The sequence below is a fragment of the Embiotoca jacksoni genome, unplaced genomic scaffold (assembly GCF_022577435.1).
Source record: "Embiotoca jacksoni isolate LCO1_2020_lvr unplaced genomic scaffold, fEmbJac1.0.p SCAF_21, whole genome shotgun sequence".
Taxonomy (NCBI): Eukaryota; Metazoa; Chordata; class Actinopteri; family Embiotocidae; genus Embiotoca; species Embiotoca jacksoni.
Window position 1 is genome coordinate 6,312,591 of NW_027185352.1, and position 13,523 is coordinate 6,326,113.

The window sequence follows — 13,523 nt, forward strand, 5'->3', positions numbered from 1 at the left end:
TCACAGGTAACTGAGCGAATACATCCGGCAGTCACAGCATTAGTATTCGTTTGGAGTCGAGTTCGGGGCCACGTGGTAAATATAATTGTGCCTTCAGGCAGCTCGAGAACTGAGAAAGTTCCCAAAGTGGGAACTGCCACATTTCATCGTTGAGGGTGTTCAGAAAAAGCTGCCAGAAAATCTGCTCTGTTTCAGCTGTCAGGAAACAGAGAAGAGAGAAACGACCTCATCATCATCTACATAAACCAACACGAAGACCAAATGTCACTCAGGAGGTCTGCATCACATGTCTACATGGGGTGCACAAATGTTAGACTTAAGCTATGTTCTCATGAGCAGTCCAACATTCACTCTCCAACTGGAACATCTGAAGCTCGTCAATCATCCAGATCATTGGTGTCATCCAAAGGCAACTGGACCTGCTTCTGAACAAGTTGGGTTTTTTTGGTCTCTACCATCTCCTGAAGGAAATACACCCTGTTTACATAAGCACTTCAACAGTGCCACAATTCTTGTAATTTTGCCTCTTTACAACCCTACGATGTTTGAAATGAAGCAATCAAGGTGTGACTGAAGAGCAGACTTTCATCTTTAATTCAAGAAGTCGAACTGATATTGCATGAACTGTTTAGGAATTATAGGCATTTCTGAGTCCCTCCGTTTTAACGTAATTGGACAGTTGACTGACAAGCAGTTCAATTGTTGAATTTGTATTTGGTATGTGGCAGCTCTCCATGAGTGGCCACCGTTCAGGTGAACTAATCAAACTTTTGGTACATTTTTAGAATGAAGCAATGCACTGGTGATCAAATGACCTGAATGACCAAGAAAAACAACTTGAGTGGATGATCGTTGAATGCTTTCCGGGGTAAAGAAAACCCCTCACCACATCTACTGAAGATCACTGTGGAGGAGATAAGCCGATCATTCACCTACAATTTTAATTAAAATGGTTTAAAAGCTCCAACAGAAAAAAAAAAAAATTCAATATAAACACCTCAGTCAAAATAAACAGATTGAAATTTCCATCGGATGCAGAAGTAGTTCGTGTTCAGACTAATGAAGGCACATTGTTGGACAACAATGGAGCACCGTGCCACAGAACAATTAGCTCCATCAGTTTTGGCTCCGCAGGCAACAACGCTCAGTGGTATCACTTCGTAATTAGTTATCTTTACACGGGGTGAGTTGACAGTAATACAAATACAGAAAATGATCAGACTAATCCTTTAATTCTTGAGTTTGGGGATTCAGTGTTTCGCCCCGAGGCATTTCACAAGCAGAGATGTTTGTTGTCACGAGGAACAACACCAACACGGGAGATGGAAGACGCCTTCCAGCCTGAACCGAGCATCCCATCACAGAGCGAAGGGGAATTCCTCAGCGAACTATCTTTGGGTGTCAACCAACACAAGGCTCATAGGGAGCGAACAAGCAGGGGTTACGCCAAATTACATAACACTGCTGGAAAACAGAAAGAATAGAGATGAACAACAAACAGTGGCAATTACAGCCACACAGCCACAGATCGCCAGCTCTGTCCTCTTGGTAACTGCTTGATCCCATCAGACAGATAAGGAGCTGTCTGCTGAAAATCACTATCTTTACACCACTGGCACATTCCCCACTCTCTCTACACCCCATAAGCTGCTTTCATCTCTGTATCTGAAGCTATTAAACCCTTGAAGGCTTTGGTTCTCTCTGCGTGTGGACCCACACTGGGAGGAATCCACAGGATCCCCGTGCTGTATTACTGCTGACCTGCTGATAAGGCTTTGTTAAGAAAGAGTGACAAGTACGAAGGGCAGACAGGGTGCCAGATGGACACAACAAATCTCAAGTTTATATCATGCTAATCATATACAGTTCCTCCAGGATTTCGTTGAGTTTTTTTTCGTGATTGTTGTGATCAAAAGTGTTTGATTTTGTGGCGGAGTTTCTTAAAAATTTGCGATGAAATTTGCAGATTTTTAGGTGAGTTTTTCATGGTAAAATTGCAGGAATAAGGAAAAAGTCGAAGAAAACAAAAAAGGGATTTTTTTTTTTTTTAATTTTTTTTTTTCTGGGCCGATGTAATCAATTCCTGTGATAATAATCATGCTGCACATCACAGAAACATTTTTATTTGAATCTTTTAATGAACTTACAGAACCACGGGGCTCAGAGACAAACTGTGACTAATACAGAATACAAAGGATACATCTGCTGTCAAAATAAGAGCTTTAGATGCTGTTTATTTAGTTGTAATTGGACACATAGGCCTGCTGTACGTACAAAAACAAAGTGCAGTGTCTGACAACTTGAACCATACAGTAATATGACATCACTTTCTTTGATGAGAAGCATTGAATTCGATCATTTTAATTTGAAGACCACATTTCCGCAAACCCCGTCACGTCCGGGTTTTCTGCTTTTCCTTAGTTATTTGTGTTATTTGTCTGAAACGACTACTTTATGACTTTCAGCACGGCTTCTGTTGAAGACCTTTATAGCGGAAATATCCCGGGAGTCTAAAAAAAATTGCAAGCTCCCGCACATATTGCGGCAACCGTGTGGCCGTCGTGGTCAAATCACATTTGAAGCTCAATATTTCCAGACTGCGCTCAGCATCCTCTGATTGAAAGCCAACGAGTGGCTCAGTGAGCAGCGTTGAGAGGAGATCTGAAACTCCAGCAGCAAACAGGACTGCGGCTCAGCAGTAATCACAGGCTTGGCTCTGTAATGACGGGGGAGGGCAAGATAATACCACAGCAGACTCTCGGACCCCCTGCTGATGTACACTGTGTGTTTTTTTTCTATCTTAAAAAAAATGGTGTAATTGGTCTTCAACAAGAGCACGAGGAGACACAGCAGCTCCCTCTTGTTCTGTCACTTTTCACATCCTGTGTGTGAATCTGTTGAATGCAGCACATATCCTGAATGGCTGATCTGCGAAGTTACGCATCAGAGCCCGACACAAACGGTTTGTGCCGTCCTCTTCGACCAGCCGTTACTCCTGTTCACGTTCTCACCATCACATGACGAACACTGGTCGGATGTTTATTTTCTTGATGACGAGCGGCTAACTTGATCGTTACGACTGCAATCTGAAATAAGTGCTCCTCGCGGAGGTTTTGAAGTGTCTCTGCTTAACACCGTCTCAGCCTGAAAATACATGCAGCTCGTGTGAGTTTATAAATAGAAGTGTTGGGTATTGGTGAAGAGGAGCACAGATGCCCGCAGAGAACCTCCACTATTTTGTATTTCTGCTTATGTTAGATATAAACTAAAAAGCACGGAGTTTATAATTGGTTATTGTTATTGATCATCGCAATCAAATGTTGTTACTTGTGGGATAGTAATAAAAAAACATCTTCAGGTTTTGGAAAGTTAGTTGGACAGCGCCTAGGCTCTGGGAAATCGTTCTAAGATTTTATCGGAGGGAGGCAGATATCCAGTTTTGGGGGAATCGTACTGCGTCCGTGCTCTTTTCAGATGAAGTGGATGGAAGCCAAAAGGCTTCGTCAGACCGTGACCTTCAGCGTGTGCTGGGTCGGTTCGCAGCCGAGTGCGAAGGGGCTCAGATGAGAGTCGGCACCTCGAGGTCTGAGGCCAGAAAACGGTGGCTCGCTTGGTTAGGACGGAGTGAGGGAGTTTAAGTATTTCGGGGGTTTTTTTTATTCACGGGTGAAGTTAAGATGGAGCAGGAGACTGTCAGGCAGATCTACGTGGTGAAGTACGCGGTGTCCTGTCGTTGAGCTGGAAGGCCGAGCCTTCAATTTACCAGTCGATCTACGTTCTGACTCTTACTTATGGTTGTGAGCTAGTTTTAAACTAAAAGATTTGATCCCAGATAGAAAGGCCTCCGGATAACGAGCTCTGAGCTGCTGCTCCTTTGCATTGAGAGGATCTACGCGAGCTGGTTTGGGCATTTGATGAGGACGCGTTCCGGGTGCCTTCTATTAGACGTTTTCCGGGCATGTCAAATTAGCAGGAGACGCTGTTGTAGACCCCACAACATGCTGGAGAGACTACAACTCTCAACAGCTCCGGGAATGACTTACGATCCCCCAAGAAGAGCTGGAAAACCTCCCCGCGGAGAAAGACATCTGGGATATCTCCCTCTAACGTGCTGCCACCACGAGCCAACCTTGGATAAGCTCCAGAAAAAGGATGGACGGGTTTATCTGAATATATCGACATGTATCTAAAATGATAGCTGCCTTCAGCGTCCCCTCCCGGGCTCTAAAACATACGAGCCTCTTCGCGCCCCACACAGAAACACTTGCACAGTCATTGTGCAACACGGATAAACCGGAACGAGCTTAGAGGGATCAGCGTGCGCCTCCCCGCTGTGCAGCGTGTCACCGCGAGCAGCCGAACACGGCCTTTATTATTCATGACGGTCTAAGCTGAGGGGCCGGGGGCGCAACCAGTCGGAGCGGAGGGTCGCCGGCTGGACTCCGATCGGAGGGAGGCGGAGCGATTTGAGGAGAGGCGAGAGAGCAGGAACGAGGAGGTGGAGGTAACCTGCCCCGAGGCATTCTGGGGGATCATGAATAAACGTGTGGGACTCGCTGCCAGATGGATGCTCGTGATGAGCTCTATCCCGGAGATTTACAGTGAAAAATTCCTGCACTGTTGTCATGGTTACCATAGATTATATTTATCAATCGTAGCGGTCAGTCAGTCCGTCTGTCGTGATTGGAGTGACCTGCGACACAACCGGAGGACGGTAACCAAGTAGTTCCTGCCTTTCCCTGTTTGTGAGAAACAGTTTGTTTAACATTTCAGGAGCAACCACAAGATACAGAGACAGATAAATCTAAATCTAAAGGTCAGACTGCCATGAAGTATACATTTGATTTCTCAGAACCTTTTTAATTTTCTACCTCCTGCAGTACCATGCTGCCTTCAGGCTCGAAGAATAACGACATCATATCTGTTTTTGCTTCGGTCCAGGACTTTCACATGAATGTAATTGGGTTTAAAACTATGAATTGTTTCAGGCTTCCTCTTCCTCTTTCTTTTTTTTTTTTTTTTTTAGTATGATGCTTCTTAACCGTAATATAAATGAATTCACGTACAAACAGTGAACTCAAACTTGCCAGTGTTTCTGCATCTGCAGGACGAAAGCAGCTTCAGGTTAGTTCGACTGTTTGTAAAATGATTCTTCTGTTATTTTTCAGTATCTCGTCCACGCTAGCTTTCAGCCATGGAAGCATCTCGTAACGTCAGTCGGTTTCTCATTCAGTCCTCCATTTTAAATCAGACTGAAATATCTCCACTGTCAACTTTGATCAGTTCCGCTTAAACATTTACTTGATTGTCAAATTGAATACACGTATTGCTCTTTTATGAACTTCAGCTCGACGGTCAGTTGCAGCTTTTCACGGGATCTTGACTCGACTAACAAAACATGAACTCAACCAACGAGACCGTTTCTGCCTTTGAGTGAAGTTTGTGAAGCTGCGGCTCCAATTAACTTCCACTTTGTTTATCACCGCTTGAGGAACTACCGTCATTTTCTAAATATCAACAAACGGTATAATGGTCAATTGTAACGTACTTGTTGATAATATTTGTGATGTATACCAAACACAGACTGGGCTGCTGGTTGTTGTGTATCGTACGCTCTCCGATACGCACACTGTTCCTTACACATGAAAGCATTCAGACTGTAACAATAAAACAGCATCAGACGAGCTATAGCGTTTCTGCAGTCGCCTAGCAACCCGAACCTTTTTTTTTTCTTTTTTTTTTAACTTTCAGTCCTACATGTGGGGCAGTGGCCCGTTTAAGAAACACACGGCGCTTACTTTTAAGGGAACAGCGATGCTGACATTATGACTCATCACTGTGTGCCGAGCGCTCTCCCACCTTCTTCATGTTGATACGAGGAGCACACAAAGAGGCTGAAAACCCCGAAGGAAGCAGCATCTGTAGCTCTGCTCCAACCGACTGTCACCAGGTATTAATAATACAGAAAATAAGGCTCCCCACTTAAACAAACCGATGATTTAAGTCTGAAAACGTTAGACATTTTTTTACTCTGTTATATTTAATGCAAGGTAATAAAGAAGTTAGATTATATAATGTGTGTGTGTGTGTGTGTGTGTGTGTGTGTGTGTGTGTGTGTGTGTGTGTGTGTGTAATCAGTTGAGACGATTGTATTGTGCTGTCTTACGTGAACCTCTTTAAGTTTTGGAAGCCACTACTAGGATTTCTATACAAAATTGACATTTAATGATGGTATATAATTCAATTTAACTTAAAAAAAACAACAACAACAAAAAAAAAAACACAAAACAAACTCATCAAATGTGAAAATATAGTTTTGCAACATCTTTTCCAGACCGTTGATCCACAAGATCCATCATGTCACTGGTCAACAGAACTCAGCGTGATGCCTCAGCGCGTCCTGCATGTTTTCGTCTGTACGAGACGTCCACAGCAGAGACGCTGTTGACTTGCTGTGGGAGGGTGCGTGGACTCCTGGTGCTAAGTTTAATCAGCCTTTCCAAAACTAGTAAAACGGCAGCTTGTGAAGACACTATTAGACTTGCACTGTTGATTTCAGTGCACCAAAATGCAAACATGCTGTGAAACGCTTTCGCCGCTTCTGTTTTGCTTGTACTGGTATTTTGAAACAAAGACGAGCAAGCCCGAACGTCTCGAGGCGACGTGAGCAACACCAGATCCAATGATAATTTAAAAACCATGAAGCTCAACAGCTGACGTGAAACTCTTCCTGTGTCGCCAGCAGGAACGCGAAAGTCCTCCTTGAGCTGTGACTCGCGACGACTGCACAGCCAGAACGTGTTCGGCGACACGACGGTCTCAGTTCACTGTGAGTGTCCGGAGCAGCCGTGACGAGCTGCTGAGCCGAGGAGTCACGGGCCAGTCACCACGCAGTGACCTCACCGCGCTTCTCACTGCAGACGCCACATTAGCTCACGCTCACACACACACACACACAAGAAGACACAGGGCAGACCTTCCTCTCTGCCTACACCAGCTGGACCACTGCAGAGAGACACGTTCATTTGAAACACTCTCAGAAAACCTTCACAGGAAGCAAAGCAACAATTTCTGACCCAGACAAGAGATATTTTTCTTTAGACTGAAGCTCAATGAATGAATCGATAGAACAAGCTCATACAACCATATGTTTTAGCATTTAATGGGAAAATGCCAGAAGTGTAAAAGGTCTGACCTACAAAATGTTGCCTTTCAGCACTTCAAATAAAGACCACACGGCAATCTATTCCCTTCGTGTCTTAGTTATGACTAACGGGCTGTCGATGAATCATTACCATATAAACAGCATCAGCAGCGTGTCGTTTCATTCAAAACAAACCAACCCCCACATCACTACAACTTGTTTCTACGTCGTAGTTTCCTCCCTTTACAAAGTCTGGTGCACATCAAGGAGAAGCGGCTAATTAAGGACAAAAAGGTCACTGATATTTTGATATTCATCGTTTAGCCAGAAAGCGGGGATCATTAGAGGCTGCCGCCAGCCTTTCATGCTGGGGAGCATCTGTTGGTAGAAAGGTAGATAACTGGTTACGGACACAACACTCGTGTCTGACTCCTGATGGCCTCATTAATATTTCAGGCTGTGTATTTGGGAGTATAGCATAATTATCAATCAATATTCAGAGCTCAGCTGCAACACCGCACCCGCTGTCTATCCATAGCTAAATACTGAGATGCAGTAAGTGTGTTTGTGTAAAAAATGTTAAGCCTCTAAAAACTTGACATCACATGATAAGTTCTGTTGACAACATTCAATATTTGCAGCGATCGAAATAAAAATTAAATTAAATTAAAAAAAAAGGTAAAATATTAGAAATATTGTTAAGTACAATAAAAACTCAGCTAATATGCTCAATTATTTTGTGTGGGCGTGGTTTGATTAGATTTGACTGACAGCAGCCAGGTAACATAAACCAACAACAGATTCTATCTGAATATATTGCTGAATTCTGATTGGTTGACAGAAAGCTGTTAACCAATCAACCGTCACCGCGCAGCTGCTTTAGGTGACGTAGAAGAAGAAAAACAAAGAGAGTGAAACAGCAACAGCTGTTGATTTTAGCGAGACTCTGGTTAACAAAACGTGTTTTTGGAGCATTTACTAGAGACAAACCTCTAAAAATTCACTGTTTATTATCCATTTAGCGACAAACTGCAAGTTAGCGTAGGGGGATCAATTAGCTCGCAGCTAAAGAGATTGTCCTCGTTTGTGTTTGTAAAGGTGAAACAGAGAATATTGTACAAATGACAGTTTATGTTGAAATATGCTGGGTGTGTAAATAAGTAACGACATGCTTTAAAAAAAAAAAAAAGTCCATTAAACGGGGTTCGTAGTCCTATTTCATACCGCTTAGACTGCCTTGAGTCAAAAACATGAGTAAGTGCAGGTTTCAGCTGACTGGGAGTACAAAACATTTTCTAATCCTATTTTTTTTTGTTTACTTTCTGACATTCCCATACGAACAGGACGTTCATTTATATTCAAAGCGGTGACTGTTTTCATGTGGGGTTAAAACGTGTCTTATTAGCGTGCATGAGCTTCATCGGGACTACAGAGCAACAGTTTGACGTCTCCGACATGAGACAGTTCGTCCGATGAAGACTGACGTCTGCGCCGACGTGCAACTGACTTTTATGATCCAGCTGCACAGTCATGACATGGACCCCCCCCCTCCTTCCTCCATCCTCCTCCATCCTCCACCTCCACCTCCTCCCCTGAGCGGAGGAGTGACCGGCTGGAGGCTGCAGAGACTCGGCGGGGGGAATCCCTGCACACACATCACAGAGCTGCTGCGGACAAACACTCGCAACACGTCTCATCCCGGGGAGGGTGCAGAGGGGCGAAGACCCGGAAAAAAGAAACGCTTGATAGTGAGAAGCAGATGCTCTTTTTTTTTTTTTTTTCCTGCATAAGGCACCGACAGCAGCAGGAAAAAACACACACACACACACACACGCTCGCACACCGACAGAGGGCTGGAAACAAAAGGTGGGAATGATGCTGGGAAGAAATGCGCAAATATGCGCAAATTTACCTGAACAGTTGTCAGTGGGGTGATGAGCAAGTGGCGGAGGATGACCCTTCTTCTTCTTCTTCTTCTTCTGATGCTGCTGCTCCTTCTTCTTCTTCTTCTGCGCTCAGGTCCTCCTCAGCCTCCCAGCCAAGTCCCCCCTCCCCTCCTCCTCCTCCTCCTCCTCTCTCTCTCTCTCTCTCGCTCGCTCTCTCTCTCTCTCTCTCTCTCTCTCTCTCTCTCTCGCTCTCTCTCTCTCTCTCTCCACAATGCATGCTGGGAACGTGAGGGGTGTAGTGGATTCATTACCGCAGTCGGTCAACGCAGCTCATTGGCCGACAGGATAATTAACCATCTAAAAAAACAAAAGAAAAAAAACCCGCAAAAAAATTATATCAATAAAATTCCGTACTTCTCTGATTTATCTGAAAGATCTCTTAAATATATTCCTATCAAACTGAAAATATATATGATCTATGTAGACTATATATTGGCTGATTCATGTGTATAATTTGCTTTCTTAAAACGAATATTTAAACATTTTGTTTAAAGCCGCGCTAGTCAATATTTTTTATATTATTATCAAATGTGGAATGTGAAAAGAGCACAAGCAGTGACCAACTCCGTGATTTCATGGTGTGAAGAGCTTTCAGATCCTTTACTTAATAAAAGTACCATTACTGGGACTACAACAATACTCCATGACAAGTTACAGTTCTGCAGTGAAAGTTGTACTCATGTAAAACTGGCCTACAGTCAGCAAAATGTACTTCAAAGTACTCAATAATGGAAACAAATAGCAGGAATTTAAAAAAAATGTGGATTAATCGATAGATTATTATGTGGATTATTGATTTATTGTTTGATCACCCTCCCAATGCCTGAGATAAATAAATTAAAACAAATGAATCCTCACATTTAAGAAGCTGTTTGACATTTTTGCATGAAAAACAATGATCATCTAAATATTTTCATCCCAATTTATGTCAATGAAGTGGTCAGTTAATTGTTTCAGCTGTACTAGTATTTAATATTGGGTTGTTCAATTAATGAAAGATTATCTTATTATTTTATGCGCTGGAATGTTTGGTATGGAAAAATCTTTGATATGAGTAACCAAAGCTGTCGGATAAATGTAGTGCACCAACTGATTATGTGACCAAGACGCTGTTTGGTAACACAACCAATAAATCAACTGTTTAGATCAAAGTTAATATAGTGCCAAAGTTAAGTTTACTGCTTGTTGTGGCCAATAATAATAATAATAAATTATGCAGGTTCATAAAAGGAAAATCAAACTCAAAAGTGGTGTTTAATTAGGAGAAAGTGAAGTGACCCATGAAGTGTAACACGTAAAAACAAAACACAACATACACTTCTTTGTGTGTAAATTGTAGGTAAAGTTTTTAAGTTACCAAACATGTAAAACATCAGTCATGTACCCAAATAGTTTTAGTCCCCGAGCCTCACCGACCGCGTCACAACGTTTCACGTTTTATTATGGTTACCGTGGCAACGAAGGTCCAGTACGCCTGTGGCCAGCGCTCCTTCACCGGTCATGTATGTCGTAGATAACGGCCTCTTCCTTCTAGGTTTACTATAAACCTCTAAACCTAAATGTTTGGGACAGATGGGGTCGTGAATATGTACGCAGGGCAATCAGCAAAGCCCATTTTGTTTTCCCAGGTTTTCCTGCTGCCCCCACGTGGCAAACTAACCAAGCTGGTAACGCTTGAACGAAAGGTGTCCGCCAAATCGTCCACGTAAAACCCTCGTCCCAAAGTAACAGATGAAGAAAGTGAAAAGATTGAGGAATCTGTCGTGCCGATTATCAGCAGAGCTAAATATCTGATGAAGGCGTTCAGGTGGAAAAGAAGAACAAATCGCGGCTGTCGCTGACGTAACCGAGGGCAACAACAACATCACGAGTCGCTGTTTGTTCACAGTTTGCTTCTGTGGAGTCAAAAGTCAGTTTCTTTAAACTGCAGGCCGATGACGTAAAGGTGCAGGATCTCATAAAAAAAAAAGAAAAAAAAAATGCTCGATCATGTCTTCACTTCAAAAGTTCATCTGTCAGAATGTCCGCTGAATAACAGGAACACGAGGAGTCTAATTATGACTTTGCACTCTCCGGTCGGTGTCTCAGACGGCAGCATCATTAGCACAAAGCCGGATTAAGACAGCTTTTAATGAATTCATGGATAACGGTGAATGAATGCATCGTGTGGGGGCTAATTCCACTTTAATGAGAAGCTGTGGTCCAGCTCACAGCCCTCTGGATGCAAACACACACAGATGCTGCGATGCCAACTAATTAATTCCACTGTTTATGTTGCACTGCGGTAAAAAAAAAAAAAAAACGTCATTGGTGTGACGATTATTTATAGACACATACATGAATTAACTTTTGGATGTATATTTTATTCATTGATTCATTTCAGCTTCATGTGAACGTGTCGGTGAGAATTCATGACGTGTCTCCTCCTGCTGAGGATCCATTTATCGGCCCGGGAACATCCCGCATCAATCTAACAGCTGTTGCTGCGAAGAAAAAAAAAATGAGAAAAGAAAAGACTGCATCCCCAAAGTGCAGTACTAGGGTTGTTACCTCATCACACATCTGCATGCAGCAGCTGCACAAGAGCAGACCCTGGCAGGAGGGTGCAGCCTCAGAGGATTGTAGTCTCTTATCTGACAGCAGTGGTATTGTTAGTGCGGCTCTCTTTGGCCTGTTCACACCGTGAACATGCGTCCTGCACGTAGACTTTATATAAAAGTGTTCGTAGCTTCCGGCTCTGATGAATGAGGCCGATGTGGAAGTGCCTTTCAGCTCTAATACCACCGAGGGCCACTAGACGTTTGCTCCAAAAAGCCTCCGGCTCCATAGACTCCCATTCAACTTCTCTCATGGAATTTGAAGTCAATAAAGTTATTTCGGTATTGTTGGTTAAAGTCACTTTGTTGTTTGTTTTCTGGCCGTCTATCTGAAAATAATCCCGTCAAGTATTATAAAATAATCTTCAAGAGCTGGGTTTTTGGGGGCGTGTCTGTTTGAGTGACAGGCCTGTAGTGCAGTCAGGTTGCTCGCTCCTCCCCGGCTCGCCCAAAATATGCTCACTTCTGGCTCCAAAATTGTAAGATGGTGACAGGCGAACTTCGAGGCTTCAGAACGGGCAGACGGATGGGTGACGTCGCTGTCGGCTGCCGCTTGGTCAGAAGGCAGAGGATAAACATAGTGGGAATACTTGACCTTGAACTCTCGACCCAGCAGGATCTCTGAAAGCTTTAAAAAGACAAACACAGTAACAAAGACCATAGAAGAGACACAGACTTACAAGCTGCTATCATACACCTTTGATAGGCAGCTGATCAATAGGTTCGTTATTGATCTATTGAGGCTGCACGTACAGTAAATCTGCTGACCGCAGCTGTTACTGAATTCACCACAAACATTTTCTGAAACTCAACAAAAACTTCTCTTGCTTCGGGCCAAATAAAGATCTGACTCACTTCCACTCACCCTGGGGTTTTGCAGCCATGGCGTTCTCGCATCGGCTGGAACGAAACCACCGTGACTCAGCAGAAACATAAACATCTCCAACACCAGGAGGGGTGCACATGAACAAAGGGAGTCATGTTTAATTCATAAGCTCGTACAATGCAGGAAAACCAGATTTCCCCATATACGGAGGGCGGAAGCTCCCGGCAGCCGGCTTTGGAGGATGCAGCTACAGCCTACCAGGAAATAACAGCCACAGCAGCCTGCCGCGGGCACGCATCAGACAGGAAGTAGCTGCTTAGGCTGCTTAATGTCAGTGGATATTTACTGTCACCGGGTGGGCTGTTGCATCCTGCAGGGCACAGCTGCATTTCCCATTGGACAGCTCCAGCTTAATGGGCAGCTGACGCGTAATGAAGCACGGGCGGCGGTTAAATGGATGCAGCGGCGGTGACAAGAGGAATCTATTCTCGCCCTGGGAACCGTCTCTTTGTGATCTAATGTACAGTCAGAGGTGTTTGTCTTTTTTATAATGCAACAAAAAAAAACAGACATGTTTTAAACCAAAGGGCAATAAGTGCTTTTAATTAATAATGTGCAGCAAACCTGTCAGTCCACCACGACTGAATCCTCTCATATTAGTCTTGTTATCATTTATACTAACTGCTCTAAACTCAAATTATACAGAAGTTTTCGCTGATGTAACATTGAATGAATTAAAAACATATAAAATCAGCTGGCATCAGGTTAAACCATTTTTTTCAATTCATTCAGAACGTGAACAACTTCACCAAAACACCACTGTCACCAGAAACTGTAGGCGCCGCCAGGTTCCAGCTCATTTACAGAACTGGCAGCATGAGACTGTAAGTCTGACATTCACTCACCTTTTATCTCCACGTTTTGATCTCCAACAAGTTCTGAGGGAAACGTCTGTTTCTTCAGTCGTAAACTGCTTCACTATGTTCTACAGCGAGCTGGCAGCTTTGTCC

At 43.5% G+C, this 13,523-nt stretch overlaps 1 protein-coding gene across 1 annotated transcript in view; it reads right to left on the reverse strand.

The window, feature by feature from the left end:
- syn3 (synapsin III) overlaps positions 1 to 9,176 on the reverse strand; it is a 112,346-nt gene extending 103,170 nt beyond the window's left edge. The window contains exon 1 of the mRNA XM_069156593.1: positions 9,057 to 9,176. The gene's annotated coding sequence lies outside the window, so the exon portion shown is untranslated. The remainder of the gene's footprint in view (positions 1 to 9,056) is intronic.
- Positions 9,177 to 13,523: the final 4,347 nt, after the last annotated feature.